At 43.4% G+C, this 19,964-nt stretch overlaps 1 protein-coding gene across 2 annotated transcripts in view; it reads right to left on the reverse strand.

The window, feature by feature from the left end:
- LOC122782884 (rho guanine nucleotide exchange factor TIAM2-like) overlaps positions 1-9,072 on the reverse strand; it is a 64,403-nt gene extending 55,331 nt beyond the window's left edge. For both annotated transcript variants that reach the window (XM_044047454.1, XM_044047452.1), the window contains exon 1: positions 8,885-9,072. The gene's annotated coding sequence lies outside the window, so the exon portion shown is untranslated. The remainder of the gene's footprint in view (positions 1-8,884) is intronic.
- Positions 9,073-19,964: the final 10,892 nt, after the last annotated feature.

Genomic DNA, 19,964 nt, shown 5'->3' on the forward strand with positions numbered 1-19,964 from the left:
TTTTCCATTATGAGAGGACAAGGGTGGTATTTATTCACAGCCCTCTCCTCCTAAGCAGGGGTGGGCTTTAGAGGGGAATGGAGATGGATACTTAACCCTTGAGGCAAACGACTCAATACAAGTCATCCACTGTTTCTAGAATTGCTGACGGAGAAACGGCGACTGCGTGGTTGCTTTTACAACGCCTGCAGACAGGAAAGGTATGAAAACAAAACAAGTAAATCACAGACGATGCGACTCGTGAATGATCAAGAGAAAGCGCCTGGATAATAACAGAAAAGAAGCAGTAATGACCACAGAGGCACACCGTGGTTTAAACAATCCAACCTGATCTAACTTGTCTGAAGAGTCTGTGCGACTGTTTTGTCTCAGAGGACATGAAAGCGCCTCTGAAGTTCTCCTGGAAACAGCAAGAAGAGTGCAGTTTCTCAACTTTTTTCACACTATGCGTGAACAAGTCTCGGCCTTGGTCTCCTGTGGCTGAACCACCGCGTATGACACGGCTTGCCAAAAAAAAGCCAAGGCATCAAATGCTATGATATGGATGCTGGTAAGAGATTGGAAAAAATGAGTGCAGATCCCCAGCTTGTTAAAATACTTGGCTGGCTTAGAACAAGACAAAGAGCCTGCGGCACTGTATGATAGCATGATTACCAAAAGCAGCAGGCATGTCTGGGAACAAACATGAACGCCTCCCCAACACACACAAACTCATACGCCATTAACGCCATTTCAGGGCCGCTCTTTACGTCCAATTTGTGCACGCCAACGAAAATCTGGTTTTAAATGTGTTGATTTCAACTTAAATCAATCTCAGATGCAGGCACACGTGCACACGAATCACACAAATATACAGAGTGAAATGATATACGAGGCTAATAATACAATATGACTGTAAGTACGGCTAACAGTCATCTTGACTGTCAGGAAACCCCAGTTCCTGGCGTTCCTCAACATTGTTATTATTAGTTTAAGCTGGAGCAACCTATAGACTGGATAATGTCGTTATTAGTGTTTTAAAAAAAAAACCACAAGTTTCCAGCGAGGCCGATTTCTCCACGCGAGCAGACCACAGGGCCGGCCACTGGAGACACAACCGCTCACTCGCACACACACACACACAAAATTACTACTGAGGAGCAGGACGAGCGCCTAAAATGACAGGACTGGTTTTCAAAATAGCTTCAAGAGGGTAGTGCAATTATTAAAAGTCGTTCCCTGACACCAAGACTCTGTGCCAGGCAGAGACATGAGACTTGGCAAACCCCGATGAAAGCTGTATCTGTCGGCACTAATCTGTCTGGGCATTGACAACCAAGGCAAAGAAAGTGAAATTAAGCTCTCTAGTGTTTGGGTGGATTCATTGAGAATAGGGACTTGCAATAACACAACTATCCACGTGTCAGTGGGTTGAGTGACACGACATTAGCCACCTATTAGTCAGCAGTCAGGGCGTGCTCCTTGGATCAGTAATCTTGTGAAACTGTGCATAAATGATTTCACCCTCCAAAAGGGTAAATGATTTATAAGGAATGACTTCACTGCCAAACGCATTCACTTTACACCAGATCCTGTCACACGCGTGGTGCGAATAGCAAGTGCATTTAAAAGAAATAAATAAATAAAAGGAGGATGGTGCATGCATGTGGCAAAATGCAGCATCACTGAGAAGGGCATTTTTTTTTTATCTTCTTTGATATGCTCAGAGGAGGATTCCCACCATGAAAGCAGATGAGATCAAAAATGTCTACTGTGTGAAAACCACCAGGCAGCTCACACCACAGCTACTCCATCAACACGGATGGAGGCGAAAGAGAGGGAGGGATGTGCAGTGTAACAGAGATTTGATTATTCAGCTATAAAGAATGCAAGCAGGCGAGGTGCTCTTCGACATTTGGTCCACAGTGGCCCCGCATACTGCAGCAGTGATTCTCTGCACACATTCTTGCAGAGCGTTCATCGTGAGAACTCTCATGGACATAATGCATTCGCTAGCCCCCCCCAACTCTAACCTTGACCACAACGGTAGCATTGTCAAAAAAAATGTCGTGAGTGACCTTAAAAAATGTTGATCGGTGTTCGTCAAAACCGGTAATGATGATGTTCTCAAATGTTTTGTCTCGTTTTGTCCACAAATCAAAATGATTCACTTTCAATGATTTCTTTGTTATCCAGAGCAAAGAAATTAAGAAAATATTCACATTTAAGAAGCTTAAACAATCAGAAATCTTGTTTTAATCATGGAAAAAAAAAAGATTATCGATTATCAAAATAGTTGTCGACACAAATGGTCTAAGAGTTACGAGTAATGAGAGGTACACGTGCCAAATCCTGTCGGTGGTGACGGGATGGTAACAGAAGGGTTAACCTAACCTCAATACAAACCCTAATCTTAACCAGTTCCTCATTAGGACAAAAAAAAGTTCCACACCCAAACACATGCACATCCCGCTGTAGCTGTGAGTCAGTCATTCCTCCTTGACCACCCTGATACAGACCAAACCTCAGACCATGTGCTTTCACACATCATCCAGAGAGATGCATCTGGATACGCCAACTGGTGAGTGAGTCAAACGAGGGAGGGAGGGAGGCTCGGTGAGATAAACCATACGAGCTACAGTTTCCTGGCCATGTAATGCAAGTCTGGCAATGTACAAGAGAAAAAGGAGAGGTTGTGTTGTGCCCCTTTGCTTTATATTTTGCAATATTCAAAATATCTTTTAAAGTTATAGTGATACTGACCTTTTTAAAAGAGTTTCAATATTTTTGCACTTTCGTGACAAGACTTGGGTGAGAAAACTGATACGACTCTTATTTCTGTTTGGATAAATAAGAAGCTGGAGTCACAAGGTTGTTAGCTTAGCTTCGCACGAGGAATTTCTTAAACTACCAAACCATTCCTTCAGTCTCACGTTGTTTTGCTTAGTTCCTCACGGTGGTGGGATTAGAATTGTAATGCTTGGACAGAGGGTCGCGTATAAACCTGGCAGGCCACGTTCTTGGCTCCAGCAACACACCTTTGGTCATACGAGAATCGAGCCGCAGACAATTTAGGAGTGAGCGTCTCCAATGACATTTGAATGTCAAATACTGTTAATGACTGCTGATACCCCCTGTGCACACAGCAAACATGCGTCACTTGTGAGTACAGGAGCCCAGTGGAGTGGAAAGCCTTTACCTCCTCTGCAATAACACGCCACAAGGTTCACAGACTCAGTCGCACAGAGACTTTTAATAACCGTCTGACTTGGGTTTGAACCCAGGCAGGTTAGACTGCGAGAACTTTTAAGATGTGGCATTTATGAGAGCCATCTGCCGCGACACTGTTTGGCAGAACGAGATGTATTAATATTGCAGGATACTCAGGTTTGCGTAATCTGCTCGACTAGATATCAACCCATGGAGAAAACCCCATGGTGGTAGCGTGACCTTCTCGATTTAGTATGAATGCAGTGTCTGTTTGATGACGGTGAGCTCATTCAATAGCAGTGATTTTGCTCTACTTGGGTTAGGGTTAGGGTTAGTGTCTCGTGTTTCTCGTCAAAACAAGTCGGTAGAAACACTCTTTACACCTGCCTTTGCACCTGTGTCCAGTTGAAAATAAACAAAGCACCCAAGCTGTGGACTGTGCAGCCCAACGGAGCATGGAGATCTGGCCAGACATTGAGAGCAATTTGGTCCCAGAGAGAGTGAGCCTCCCTGGGTTTAACAGCACTTATACAACAGCCTAGCAGAGATCGTGCACTGGCACAAGCAGGGTGAAGAAAAGTAAACACGGTAGTTTCTGGAAGACGAGACAAACCCCAGTCTACTGCAGAAACAGAGACATGCAAGTCAATCCTTGGGCACACAGAGTGAGCCCACACACAGGCTCTGGCAGATACACCACTCAACTTCCCTAAAGATTGATGACATGATGCAGATTACATAGAATGTCCCTGCCGTTAGAAAGGCGTAGACTGCACAAACGGATCGGCCTGAATAAACGCTCCCACAATCGCCGTTTAGTTGTCGTAATGTGTTTTGCAGTAAGATCTGTCACTCTCATATCCTTTTCCTTCTGACTGCTGAGCCAAATAGGCCTTGGCAATGGTATCGCCAGGAGAAACGGGTTATTTGGATACATTTACCTCTTTGGAAGGGAAGGGATTTCGATGAAAACCTTAATTGAGCATTCTCACTGAGTGGATGCCAGAGCTGCCGTTGACCAAAAGTAATCAGGACTCGTTCTCCGTTCCTCTGTTTACCCTGGGTAGATGCCAAATTACTGAACCAACAAGACAAAAGCCTCGAGACTGAAGTTGGGAGAAAAGAGCTTATCATGTTTGGAGATCAAACCACAAACTGTTAAATCAGGGTGGGGCTGGAAAGGGAGAGTAGTACTAATGAGCCAGAATATGTTCTTCCAACATAACAAAAAATATGTAATGGCTGACTAAACCAAGGACACTCTGGAAATAAGGGCACATGTCCAACGGGGCGAGATACTGAGCAAGCAAAGAAAAGGATGAACAACATCAATATTTTATGAGACTGACGAGTTATAGCAATTTTGTTCAGTGATGTCTGATATGTGGCTGCTCAATATAAGACAGTGATGGATGGATTATTAGATACCACCGGATCCATGTGTGGCCAGCGATAGATTTGTGCACATCACACCACTCTCTTCCACCCGCTCTTTACATCTTTGTGGCACTAGGATCCATCATCCAGGATTGGATTCGGTTGTGATGGGACAGTAATCGGGCTGTTGTTATCCAATTTAAATATATCAAGCTAATCCTTTTGATAACCCAGACCCAAAAAGACGAATACTGCTTTAATTTTTATGTTTCTTAGCGCATAGCATGATCAGTCGTAACAGGTTCATAGCTTTCGTCAAAAATAAAATAAAAAGTAAATCTCCACCCACTGATGAGCAGGTGGGATGTGTTGGGAGTAATTGTGTACCCAGAATTCACTTCATCCATCACGGAGGACAATGCAAGACACATGGCACCAACATGACATCCCAGCACCGAGCACTTTGGCCTGCAGTGCCAGCTGTGTTTGTCTTTCCAATAGTACAAGGATAGTAAGTGGGGCCTTATGGCAACTGGATCTACCTAAGGCAGATCAATCACATTTTCTTTTGTTCCAGGGATTGACCAGTGAGAAGGGGGTTGGGGGTGGGGCAGAGTGGGTTATTTCCATACAAAGAGGACTGCGGATTGTAAGAAGAACGTGGTGCCACGTGGCATCAGAAACATGAGATAACTCAGACAAATATTTAAACTGAGTGTTTCCAGCTTGAACTCATACTCAAACGGCTCGATACAGAATTTATCTGTGTATCATGTGCTGTAAGAAATTTTGCTTTGACATTATAAGATGAGTATGATGCCCAACATCTTTTGTTCTAAGTCCTTTCCATCTAATTGTTCCTACATTTTAAAACCAAGCAATTTGTCATGCCTTTAAATGTCTTGATGAAATTAAAAGTGCTGACCCCGGCACCATTTCCAGACTGAAATATTGCACAGCGTCTGGTCTGCTTACAGTGATAACATGTACTGCTACCATGGGTCCTTTTTACCAGCTGTACACCCATCGCCACCTGATTTACAGGACTATCAATAAAACTGGTAATGGCATGTCTACTAGTTATTTCTTAAGGGGTTAATGAAAGTGTGAGTCATGAGTGAAGCCGTCTCACCCCCTTGTTTCACCCACACCCCAATCATCCGCTTGGGAACACTTAATCTGATCCCTCGTTCGAAACGCTGCAAAAGCCCCGCCACCATTTGATCTTCATTTATATTAAATCCACCTTACAGGCTATTGTCTAACAGGTGACCCACACGGTGTTAAATCCAATTTAGGCTGACACATCAATCTTCTCAAAAGGCCAGGGAGTTCTGGCTGTTACGGCACAATGTTGCTGTGCTGAGCTGGACAGAGGGTTTATACTGTGAGTGACACACAACAGTGGGATCCCGTTGCTGAAGCAGATACACAAAGCACATCTGACGGAACAAATCCTTCAAAGTGGACCTGAATCTGCGCGTGTCCACCAGCCGAGTATCCATCGCAGACTTACGCTAGAAAGTCCATTTCTGCTGATTTTGAGTCACGGGTCTCAGTTGATATTGAGACTGCCACATCACAACAGGATGAGGAATGTCAACGTTGTGTTGGCGATGGCTCTCTGACCTGTAGTCGTGTGCACCGGGAAAAGGGGTCAAAGCCACCCATGTGTGTGTCTCTCAGAGAATGCAGTAGCAAATGAAAAGCCAAGATGCTGTCAACAGCCGCTTTTAGCCAACCTGCTTTTTATAGCAGACACTCCAGACACTGCTGGCTGCACACTACCAGCAAATATAATCTCAACCACCGCAGCTGCAAAAAACAGAAACATACAAGCCACTATTATACTTGCCTGACTAAGCTGTTTAACTGAAATAAAGCATTGAAAGATAGAAATGGAAAAGTAGTAGTTGTAGAAGTTCAAAGTTTTTGTTGATCTCATTTTGACCCAATGCATATTCTTCTTTTTCTCTGGATGATGCAGCAGTCATGCCGAGTCCCTGTGGTTTCCCCCTGCAGCACCTCTCTACCTAGAGACAGTAGAAGGCCTTTATTCCCGCACGACAACCAGCACAGACGTTACCCATGCCTGGTAAATCACATGCACGGCACCTTATATGGAGAAAAATGTGCCGGGGGGGAGAGAAGACATGAAACATCAGTGTTTCTCGATCAGCGCGAGCTAGCACTTAGAAATCAAAAGTGACGGGCACTCGTGCACGCTCCATGAAAAAAAGTAAGGTATCTGTTTACACAGAGCCTCAAAGAAACACGACGAGAAGAGTAAGTTGTTCACAAAGGCCAGACTGTTCTTCTTTACACAACTTGACAAAAGTCACATACAACAAATTAAACTGCTTTGGGGAAAGTACTGTGGTAGTTATGTCACCGTCTGATGATTTTACTTAGCCCATCGTCATCATTTAGAGCTGCAGATTGGTTTTGAGGCAACTCTGTGCCGCCGAGTGAAGGGAGTAACATTACATCTAACATACAACTTTGACAACGGACTGTCCTGCCAGCCGACATGCAGGATATGCAGCTTGTGGCACAAAAGGAAAGAGTGAAACAGCCAAAGCAATCACAAAATTTTCCACTGAAAGTAAATTATGGGGCCACTCTAAATCAATATTGCTCTGGTTCGAGACCCCGTCCCAACCCAAGGAAAAACAGAATAATTAAAACATAGCGTTCCTTGTGGTGGAGTATTTCTTTGCCACAAAAATGTGAGCCGCAACGGGCAAAATATCCACACAGAGCCGGGGCTTCTGACCCAGTGATTGTCTCACTGATCTCAGAATAAAAAGGGAAAAAACTACATGTACGACAGCAATTATGTAAGTTAATGACTATTTCTGCAGAGTCCATTAAACAAGCAGGGGGGCCCGAAATGCCTGATGACAAATAAACCAATCACGCAGCATGTTTCCCTCTGCAGAAACACAAACAGATTTGTGGGAAACCGCTCGTCTGGGGCTGAGCCCGACTCCCGTTCCCTGATGTTTTAATTGATAAAGATTTACAGTGTGTCCTCTTAACCAAGCCCATCATTCAATAATCATTAAACACATCAATTATAATCAATTACAATATCACATTTCCTCACATTGAACTTAACGCGAAGATAGAGCTGTGAGAATATCGGACAGCCTCCAGACAGATCAATGGTCAGGCCAGCCTCCTTAAGTCAAACATTAGCCTGTGTTTTTGTTATTTCAACCCCCCAGTAGCATGCAAAGGTAGCAGGAGAGCAACACCGACACCTTTTCTGCATGGGTTTCCATGACCACCAAGCCAAAATGCATGCTGCTGCTGCTCTGGGGCTCTGTTTGCTCTGGGCAGGACCCTCCACTCCAGGGGACCAGGGCCCTTTTGTTGCTTCTGTGTGTGGACAGAGAGTCCTTCCACCCCAGCACACGGCCACACAACAATACAAATGGAGGCTAAATCACATCCAAAACACAACAGTGGGACATGGCAACATTTAGTGCCAATGATTCCCAATCTCTCAGTTCATAAATTAGAAATCAGCAATTGGCAGCCTCTGTGTCAATAATACGGCTGTGGACAAGGGCTGGCTGCAGCAATTAATGGATTAAATCAATTAATAATCACTCACTAAGTCAATCGCAGACTATTTTCACTTAGAGTGTTTTTCTTCCAAGATTCTCTCTGATTTCAGCTCCTTAAATGTGAGCTTTCTACCTCCATTAGTGAACAAAACAAGACATTAGAGGACATTTTGGGCAACACTGATCGTCATTTTCCACAATGTGTCTGCTACTTTATGACCCAAACGATGAATAATCGAGAGAGTAATTGCCAGATGAAGCAGTAATGAGAACATTAATGAGTTGCAGCTCTGCAATGTGGACAAAAAGTTGAACAGTGAAAGTGACACCCCACACACTGAGTTTTTCTTCTTAAATTTCAAGGTTGAAAACAATGACCACATATAATTTATTGTATTATAATCATAAGGAAATACGCAGTGGTAGTGTTGTAATTTCCGATGATAATAAACATTTCAATGGTAGTACACTTCTACAAACTCCCTGCATCATTAAACAGTGGGAACAACCACATGTTTCTAAATGTGATATTAACTGCACACAACGGGCAATTAAAACATGACTTATTGAGATTAATAGACACACAAATATCCCCAAAACTTTTCCTTCTACGCTTAAACAGATTTGAGTTTTGAGTGAGAGCCGTGGTGCGTTCACGGACAAAGCGCACACAAGTGAACGGAGTCCCTTTAAAGAAAAGAAAAAAACCAAACAACGTGAAGTTAAGTTAGCTTACAACTTACCGGCTAATGTTTCCTGACGTACACCAACACCCGGGTCACTATTCCCGTGTTTCCCCCGTTCACAGCCGCGGAATATAACACTACTGCATTTCGTGGAAACATAAGAACAAACGTGGCTTTTCTCAGCGCGTACTTCCCAACAATTTCTCCGTGTGTGTGTGTGTGTGTGTACACACTAGCAAATGTCCCACGGACGGAGCGCCAAGAGAGTGCGGGCTCCTCCCAGACAATGTGGGGTTAAACTCCTCCTTCTTGCCGCGGACACTGGGAGGAGGTGAGGTGAAGAGAGGAGAGGGAAGGAGGGAGCTGGGAGCAGGGAGCTGGGGGGGAAGGGTGGTGTATTTTGGGCGATTCATGACATGTAAATCGTATTATGTGCTTCACAACAGGTAGAGCCTGAGTTCCCAAAGCTGTGGCTCGTGGACCAGCTGAAATTAATTAAACTTTAATTAGGTGCAATTAGTTTCACATACAGGCTAATGCACTGATTTTATTCTGCTTTTAACAGCTGTGTTTTTAAAGAGATTGTACATATGATCATTCCTGCATTCATTTTTTTATTTTTTATTTTTTAAAAAGACTGACTTTAATGGGTCATATTTGCCATGAAAAAAAAAAAAGCTTTATTATGTTGTTGTAGTTTGGGTATAGGAATGGAACAAACAGTTCCCAGGAACACCACAAACACATAAAAAAAGCAAAAGTCACAACAACTGGTGAAACCTCAAAATTCACGATTTCATACATCACTGATGTCACCAGCAAACAGGCCACTATTGGACGATACCAGCTGTCAATCACACTCATCTCCACTCTTTATTGTCCCTATAGACTTCCATTTAAACTGAGTTATTTTTGCAACCATCAGTCGCCCCCTGGACATAAAAGAGTAGAAAGGCGGGGCAAACCTGGCCAACAACAGTACATGAAAATAAGAACAAATATTTCTGTTATGAGACCAGAGAAGGTCAGGTTAAGGTGAAAACTAAAAAATGAGGGTGATAAGGACCAAGCGGGAAGTGAATGCGAGTAACCGGGGTAGCGTAAACGACAGGTGTGTCAGGAGCAGAATTTATGGCTTTTAAGATGTAAAATCTCAACATGTGTTGCCTCAATTAAACCCTGTACCATGTACGTCATAGCTGGAATTACGATTTAAATCACTTTGGACCCCAGTTTAGAGCAAAGCAGCAGCAGCAGCAGCAGCAGCAGCAGCCTGGACACGCACAGTTGTGTTTAAGTGTCCGCTAAACAAATGTGTTTACGTCTGTCTGGCCATATGTTCCCGTGTGGACCCTGCAGGCGGGGACAGATGACCCCAGCAGACACCCACAGACGTGCAGTTGTGTGAAAATAAATCAAGCTTTAAACAGTGTTTTGTCATCATTATTTATTCACACTTGTTCAGAGATTGCACTGCAACAAAAGGACATGTGGTATTTTTCTGGTTACAAATCTAAAAAAATGTGTACACTGTACATGTATATACAATCATTTCCAATAATTTACGATACAACACACAGTTAAATACCTTCCAACTACACAGTTTATATTACACGATCGACTCTTGGATTCACTTGTCCAGTCCAGTGAGAATCTCTTTGACAGCTTCCTGCCCTTAGGTTCACATTAAAGGTGAACAACGTGAGCCTGCGACAAACCTGTCAATCTGTCACATGGCCCACTGATCTGATAAACACGGCGATAGGAAACAGGTTTGTTCTCCTCAGACGAGAGAAGGGAATGACCATTGTTATTCTCACGCTAAAGTGGACATTCCTCCCATTCACTTTGCTCCATCATTCCTCATTTAAATGCCTTAAACTGCTCCCAGCTGCAGCGAGCAGGCCTGTATTCCTCTCATCTCCTTTGCCAATCTCGTGAAAACCTGGTGTTTCGTAATGTGTCTCTTTAGCCAGGGCCAGATTTATCTAATCTGCATATCTTTCTATCTGCAGCAGTAAGGTTAGATTGGAGATGCCTATCAGACTGTAACGCTTAATTCCTCATCTAGATCTACACTACAAGCAGCCTCTAGTTCCCCTTTGGCAGGATTTAGCCACAGGGATTTCAACTCTAGTTCCATCTGCAGTATCTCACCGTGTGCCTGTAGCCGTGTTACAAATGAGTCTGTGATAACTGTGATTACCGCGATGATCCGCGGGGCAAAAGTCACGAGTCTTGTGCCAGTGACGAGCAACCGGTCCCCGCCCTGCAGCAGCCTGGAAACGACACGCCCACTGAGAGACTGCCTGTGTCGCCTGGCAGCGACGAGGAGCTCTGGTCACTCTGCAAATCATTAAATATAATTGACTCTGACAGACATCCTGCCACCGGCCTCCTGTTCTCTGTGTTGGGCTGACACAAACACGGCCCCTGACCGCACCTCGCGCAGAAATTCACCCAAGAAATGGGGTCGAGGAGCAGATATGTTTCTACTGTCAGCAGAAAAACTCTCTTTGGGGCTCTTTGTGCTGACCCAAAACAAACACGGGCTCATACATGCATATCAACACCTCAGCTTCTCTTAAATTCACCAGTTTCTTCTGCCATTATGGCCACTCTTAATAGAGCTGTCATAGTAATTGCATGTGTATGTGATTGGGTGTTACTGCGAGGAGAGGAGCAGCAAAAGCGATTCTCTCGCCTTCCTGTCGCGCGACACGCGGCCGCCATTAGTACCACTGTGTGAGGCGCCGCTGCGCTGCTCAGTGTCCACATGTAATCGTCCCCAATCATTTGTCATGTGGAACTTTAATGGGCCTGAATATTGTCTCGCACAGTGATTTCAAAGGCCTGGTGTGGACACAGACAGGAAGATGCTACAGTGTCCAGAAAACAGAAGTTGTAAGAGGGCGTGCGTGTGTGTGTGTGTGTGTGTGTGTGTGTGTGTGAGAGACAGACAAACAAACAGATAAAGAGAGGGAGGGCTATAATAAGACACTTTCATGCCACACCCTGAACCAACTCATTCCTTGTTTTCTAAATGCAGCATCCACGACCACAAGCAGGTGACTTGAGCAGCTCGCACAATAGACAAAGGAAATCTTTACACGGGAGAGGCAGTAGAGATAAGGCACTGCATGATAAAACCAGGTCAGTGTTGTTTTTAACTCAACACAACGGGTCTGATCCAACTGATAGAGACATTCAGAGACAGGTTTCTAAGGGCCAAACTAATGAGATATCAATGATGACCGTGTGGGTCCCAGTAGTTATTCAGGTCTTAGTTTAAAGCTGCAGTGTGTAACGTTTAGTGATTTGTGTAGTTGTGATGTTATTATTCTGCCTCTGTTAAAGGAATACGTCGCCGATTAGCGATTTAGCTTTGTAGTGCTTGGAATAGGGTTAGTCTTTTTGAAAAATTGTGCTTCCCAACTTCAGTTGAGTTAAGAAATATCTTTATTCTTGTGTTGTGTTTGTAGAAGTGTTGGTTTACTGTCTCATGTTGCTGTCTGGACATGAAACAGATCCCTTTCTGTGTGCGACACACGAGATCTTAATGTCACTACAGTATACTGAGAATCACACACAGAGAGAGCTTTGTGGAGTCTTAAGATGTACGGAGCAAATCAAAGGTTATCTTCTTATTTTCACCTCATTAGCATAGGCAAACATGGAAAATAGCCATGGGTGAATTCCTTCCTTGAAGTGCTAAAAGGAGTCAACTACAAACCTCATGAATCCAGCAGTATGAGCTGTAGGTGACAAACAAAAACACTCGCTATAGAGCAGCTGACTGAACTGCAACCAAAGCACACACACACACAGTGCAACCCTCAGTTGATATGTGATGAATCTGCATCACATGGACGTCTGACTGCCCGTCTGCCACGCGGATATGTCATTACTGAGACAAAAGTGAGCAGGATTGTGGGGGGGGGTGGATGTGTCTCAGCTGTTGATTACTTGGGTTCGAGGTGCGGAAAATACCACGAGGGTGTGAGCACCCAAATGAGGTATTTGTGCGCCCACATGTGAAGAAAAGATTGGAGACGGCCTTTTGATTAACAGGAAAACTGGATTATCAAACTACAGTGAGGCCGAGAAACAGGAAAGTGGCCGCATGGAGAGAAACTCCATCGGCTGTAAATGAAAAGTTTGCTTTGTGGCTTGTAATTACTTGTTTGAGATACATTTTGCACTTAAAAGGAATCCTTTCAAAAGAAGAGAGCAGGGTTTTTTATTTTAAAGGATATCAGCACCTTTCAGACCAATCTATTCAAGTGTTATCATTAGAAAGAAAACAGTTCATGATGTTTGGGTGGTTTAGAGAAGCTCTGAATTGTGTATTTAACAAAATAAACAATACTTAGCTGCAGGATGTTAACACGGGATTAGTCATGGTTGCAACAGCAGCAAATCTGTGTACCACGAGCCTGAACCGCTGAAGATTATTCTTTCTTTTTTGCATGTCGCAATTCACAATTAGCTTTTCTGCCTTTAGTGCACCCTCTCAACTAATTCTGGAGAAATATGTGGACCTACGTGACCCAAATTCATAACATAAATCATGTAAAGAGCAAATTTGTGCATAATATACTTCCATTTCTGTCACACCTTTTATAAATGATATGCAAGTTATCATTTTAAACATTTACACAACAAAATGGAAAAGCAAAAACAGAAATACCTCCTGCAACAGCAAGCATTTCATTTCTTGCCAAACACGAACCAAGGCGTTCACTTATTGTGGCAGAAATTGTGCTTTTTATCTGACGCATTTCAACGTGAAATAATAATCAGGTGTGAAAAGACATGAAAAACAGGGTAAATAAGAACGTTTAATACCACACAAGTCTCCCACAATCAGTGGGAATGAGCGTTTGAATCCCACATCAGAATATGTTGACTCACCACACAGTACATTCAGCTTACACTATGTGCTTAGATAAGCTTTGTGGCTACATTTGAGTGTCGGTATGAAAAAGTAGAATCTGTTCCACAGTTTTTACAAATCCCTTCAGCAGCTTCTGTCTTTATCCTTGTTAGTTTCACCTGTTCCTCTCAGGCAACAGTTCCCCCTCCTACGTTAGCTCAAACAACTTCAGCTCCAAACTCTTTGGAGTTGTAGTGATGGACAAGAAAATTGCTCATCCTAAAAAGCAACATCCCATTTTCAGTCTGGCACACACGACGGCACTGCACCAAACAAGGTGGAGAGAGAGAACATGATGGATGGACTGGTACTGGACAGCTCAGTGTGTGGTCAACATGACCTCAATCGGTTTTCTTATATATATTATTGTTCGCTGAATGTAGGGCAGATTTGACGATGACAAAGTTGAGAGTACGTAAAAAGCAAAATATAACTCACGTGAGAGAGGAAAGGATATAAATGATTGAGAGACCTTGGAGAGATCGGAACTTTTATGGACTCACTGAAAGAGGATAAGGAAGTGGCTTGTAGTGGTCTGTAGCTCTGGGCTGGCATGACAGTTTAAGCCCTTTCAAATATTTTCACTCCCGGTCAAATGAGTACAAGCCTGCGGCCAGTGGAGGGGAATCCACAGCAAACACAGGGACACTTCACTTCACTTATCAGAGTAACCGTACATGAGAATTCAAAAGCGCTACTCAGAAAAAGAAAATAGCTAAGAACTGATTCCAATAAGCTAAAATGCAATCATTCACTCTGAAGTGTAATGTGGTTTGTACCGAGAACAAATTCTGCTCAATCTAACTCAATAAACGCAACAGACCAAAAAACAAACCCCGACAACTCAGGGACAAACAACTTTCAGCAGCGAGCTGGACAAGACAAATGTGTTAATTACATTTTCTAATTGTCAAAGCATTCACGCACACAACAACCCTCTCAGAAATGCACGTGGCTACGACCGAAAGGGCTCGGAACGACCTGTGCCCTCACTGCTCCATTAGGACCGTGATTATCCCTCAGCCCGGGCCCACAAGGTAACATTCCCACACACCCGTTACCTCCTCGCTTCCCGCTGAGAAACACTTTCACACCCATGTGAAGGAAGTAGAGCGTACAGCTGTTAAAGTTGCCTTGTTAAAATCTGCTCATTTCACTTCTTCTTAATTAGAAACACTCACGCTGCTCTGGGTCTTTCCCACAAAATCATCACCTACCAGTGCGACGCAGAGCAACGGAGAGCATCAAACCCCAGCGAGACGCTTGTCTGCCTGTTAGGCAACTGGGCTTTTAAACAAAGTAGGAAATAATTGACATGGAGTTGTTAATGGAAAGCTGATACTTTCCCCTCAATCTGTCTGGACTGGTTTGGTTACAGGGCCCATGGCAACGACAAAGGCTCATAAACAGTTTTTAAACGTCTCCTTGGGGATAAACTTCAGTTATTCCCACGGATAAATCCGGTAACTGCAGCAGAATTACAATTCATTATGCTAAATCTAGGGTTCCAGGTGGCCACACATAATACTTAATTAATTTGCTAAAACCTCCTCCCAAACAATGAGTGTGCAGTCATAGCTTAGCAACTTAGCGGGAAGCTAAGGAGTGTGACTCTGTGCTGCAGGGAAATCAATACTCTGTGTCAATAGTGTGAACAATGGTGTCTTTGTTTTGCCTCTAAAAAGCATCTTCAAAAGAATAACTACTGCTTTACACAGTGTTCAGCTGTTCTGCTTTAATGTAAGCTACAGCTGTTAGCATGAGTTACAGGTCCAGTGCTAGCATATGGTCTCTGTTTTCACTGGCTGCTCCCAGATGCTAACAAAATGTATGCTAATAACAGCAGCATTATTTGACCAACACAGTTAATTATCAACTTATCAAAAAGAGTAAATTACAAAGGTAACGAATGTTGTAAAAATTGCTGTTACAACATTCGTTACCTTTGTACACTGGAGCGCTGTGACGAAAGAATTTCCCACAAGGGATTAATAAAGTATTTTCTATTCTATTCTAAATTGTACAATTACAATTAACAATGGAGTGTGTCACTAAAACAACACACCAAGTCGACTTAACACAGTAAATATGACCTGTTTAGCCCTGTTAGCCTACAGCTAATGTTTTGTTCTGTGGGTCCATTTAAAACAGTCTGATTTATTGTTTATTGTTTATTGTTAACAATCCCAGTTAGAGTGTTTGTGTTCTCCACAGCAGCACTTTATGGGTGTGGGTGAGTGTGTTTACCTATTAACTTATTTAGCTAATAATAGCTAATGGATCGGATGTGTGAGACTCATGTGAGTCTTTGCATTTGGCATGTGAAATTGGATTAGTTCTCCTGTGTGTGTGTGTGTGTGTACTTGAACGTCCCCTTTGACAAACTCGATATGTTATGATGAGCCACTTCCACGGAGTGGTTTGCATGTATTTTATACGATGAAGTTAAATCTCCCTTCAAGGAAACACAAATCCTGAACACAGAGCATCCCAGACTCAGTGATCTGCTCATTTTCCAGGTCATGGGAAGCATTTCGAGTTCATCCTCGTGTTCAATTTATTCTTAAACGTGCTTAGCTGTGTGGATCATCATTTTATGAAACTACCAAGGTTGGAATTACCAACAGGACAAAGTGGCCGAGGGCTAAACTCCGTGGCATTAAAAGCTTAGGGCTTACCGCGCTACGCTACGCAAAAATGTCTGCATTCAAGACTTTGATTGTTTCATTTTTTTTGCAGGAGTTTCATGTTTGCAGATTCATATAGTGTTTCATCAAATTGCCTCACTAAAAACCTGGAGGCGAGAAAACTGCAAACATTGCGCCGAGACTGTGTGTTAACAGGCTCCAACTGCTCAGTATTTGCCCTGAGCGCCCTCTCAAGTTAGTCTAGTCATTATATTCATTACAAATCCACGACAATACCTGACCAGATGGTCTCAATTTGACTTTTGACTATTCAGCTGAAGGGTATGTTCCCGCTCGAGCCATGAAAATATTTTTTAATTACATGTAGACAAGCCTGTACACAAGGAGTATGTAGTTATTGACCTGAAACTGCTCCAAATGTAAATGATAGCTACTATAATGAAAGTTTTATTTAAAGAAGAAATGTTACCGTCAACGTAAACGGAAGGGAGAGAGATGAGTCTCTGATGTGTCACTATATCGAGGTGAATTCCCTTCATTTGAAAGGTAATTTACTGCTCTGTGGCCTCCTGACATGATGGAAATGAAATCTAAAAATACCCTTTTGGTTTCAAATATATATATTTTTAGTCAGTGTGATGATCCAGGCAGTCGATCCCACTGAGAGGCTCAGTTGCCAAGGAATTTGACCGGTCTGTGATACGCTTCACTGGGGAACTTTTCCTTTAAAAGCAACGAGGAGGCGACGGGCGAATAAAAGGAATAAAAGGGAATGAAGGAGTGAGGAAGTGGAGTGGAAGACTAATGAGGGTAAAACACGACGGGGGGAACCACGGAAAGCAGATGTGGACTCGTACACGAGGACGTGAAAAGTGCAGCGTCAGCGAAACCTCCGCTCATCACTCGGTTGTCATTTCGTTGGTGGAGGCTGTGGTGCAAAGCATGATGGGGGATTTATATCACATCAGCAGAGAGGGGAATTTGTCTGCGTTACAGGGAACGATAAAAAAGAATAAAGGTGAGACAATGGTTCCATACCCGTGTTTCCGTCATGGTACAGTATGGTAGGGTTTGGAAATGTAAAGTCCTGAATCTGAGGCTTGGTGTGACCGCGTCAGCGTGGAGCCGGTCTGCCTCCACCCCGGACTGTACCGCACCAACTTCCTCTGGTACCCCAAGGGAAGGGAAATCTAAACAGCTTTCTTCCTTTATAATTAAAGAGGATAATTCCTATAGGTAACAGGGAAGAGGAGTGATGACAGGACAGAAGAGAGAGAGTGAAAGCACAAAAGCTTCCTCTGATGCTACTGAGAGGAAAATCAGAGATACAGCGGGAGACAATGGTAACAATTTGAAATGATGACTTTTGCTCTTTTTCCTCCTTTTATTCATGTAATATTTTTTGATCAGAACGGATTTGACGGCTCTTTTGCTGATAATCCGTTCCAGTGAGTTTGACCAGCTTCCCACCTTCTCTATGTCACAGCGTTTTTAAGATTATTATTAGCTCACAAAATTTCAGCTTTGAATATTGTACTGTATTCTATTTATTTTTATTGTATTTCCTGCTCTTTTAATCATGTATTGTAAGGTGACCTTGATCGCTCTGAAAGGCGCCCTTAAATTAAATGAATTATCATTATTATTATAGTATCAAACCAGTATCAGCTCAACTGATTTTGGTTCTCAAACTGCGGTATCTATCTAGGAAAGATACTGTCGCGACCCTGATGTGGACGATAAAGCGGCAGAAGATGAAGGAATGAATAAATTGAGTGTGAAGTAATCTGCCTCCTGTGAAAAGTCCGTGGCCGACTTTGCTCGTCGGCAATAGCGGCGTTAATTCAACAGCTCCAGTATTTCCTCAGGTGGTGCTGGGTATTAAAAGTTTGAGAGAACCACCGCTCCAGGTCATGGACTTCAGTGTCACACTGTCACAGATGTTCACAGTGAGGTCCTCAGTCCAATCCTGCCTCCAACCCTTTGGGGGAGTTCACAGCACGAGTCCACAGAGACACGGAGACAGGAAATCTGCTTGTTTTTTTCTCTATTGAACAGGCTTACGGATCCACAGCTTCACACACACACACACACACACACACACACAGTCCCTGTATCTCATATGAGTGGGCGACAGGATAGAAAGAGGTTCTGTGTGTGTGTGAAGGAGAGAGAGATTGTGTAGGAGTATGTGTGGTTTAAAAAGTGTGTGTGTGTGTGTGTGAGGGAGAGAGCCTGGAATCCCTGATGCCTGCTGGTCATTAATAAACATGATCATGAATGTTTAATCCCCATCAGCGGGGAGGCAGGGGAACCCTCGTCGTGGGTGATATTGACAAAGTCACACACACACAGTCACACCGGACAGATTGGACGAGCAGCAGGAGGGAAGTTTGAGCAGAATGTAGGAACCTTGAAATCCATCTCAACGCGCATCTGCACATAATGCTGTTAAGTTGAAAGAACATATTCGTCATTAAGGGTTCGTACGATCGACAGATATCTTCTGTGAGAGGACACACATGGGCCTGGGGGGGGATCATTCCAGCGTGATTTCAATGAAATCCGAGGAATTCTCTTACATCACAGGACGGGAAAAGAGAAGTGGATTGAAGGAATGCACGGAAACTAGTTTAGTGGATTATTTTCCAACATTTGTCTCGCATTTAGAGTATGTGACACCGCGGACTACAGTCAATTCATTCCAGTTCCAGGTCAAATAAACGTGACCACACCCATTTATTTAGTACGAGATTTGCCGCACACACTTTTTTGCCTTGTGTTCGGAATCATTTTGACCTCTTTTTTGCCTAAATGTCAAAACACAGCTCACGCTCAGCACTGAACAATGTTCATTTAAACTACTTTCTACTAAAGAAATAATCCTTAGTGTTTTCTTTTTCTAATAATATCCTTCAGATTATTATTATTATTATTATTATTATAATAATATCTGTGGCTTTCCAGTCATTTTTGAGGGGGTTAACATGTATAAAAACTCTTGAAACGCAGGTCTGAGCTGCGCGTTGCACCAGGGCTCTACAGCGCCCCCCTAAGGTGAAACGTGGATGAGATTACGCGCCGAGATTAAGTTGTACCAAATTTCACGAAACTTGGTGGGAACGTGTAATCGACCGATACGGACAAAAAAGTCCATCGGGACCACGGCTTAAACTCGACAGGAAGTCGGCCATTTTGAATTTTTGGCGTCCGTCATGGCGATTCGTGGATGTAATGGGAAGTAAATCACTTTTAATTTCCCCTTAAAACTTAACAGCTAAAATATCATCCGCGTTCTGTTTCTTTAACCCCCGAATAATCGGATGTTTTTCTGTTCTGCTTCTAAACCATATTCACAGTCTACAGCACCTTTCATCCTTTCAGCCCGTCAACCCCCCGCGCGCACGTCTGGTGACTCAGGAATTTCCGTATCTCCTTCAATTTGACACCGTCTGCTCCGCGTCTCGTGTGCACAGTCAGTGCACACTTCTAAAGACTCTCAGGAGGGTTGGTGGTGGTGGTGGTGGTGGTGGTGGTGGGGGGGGGGATCTGC

This window comes from Solea senegalensis, linkage group LG16 (assembly GCF_019176455.1).
Source record: "Solea senegalensis isolate Sse05_10M linkage group LG16, IFAPA_SoseM_1, whole genome shotgun sequence".
In the NCBI taxonomy this organism is placed as follows: domain Eukaryota; kingdom Metazoa; phylum Chordata; class Actinopteri; order Pleuronectiformes; family Soleidae; genus Solea; species Solea senegalensis.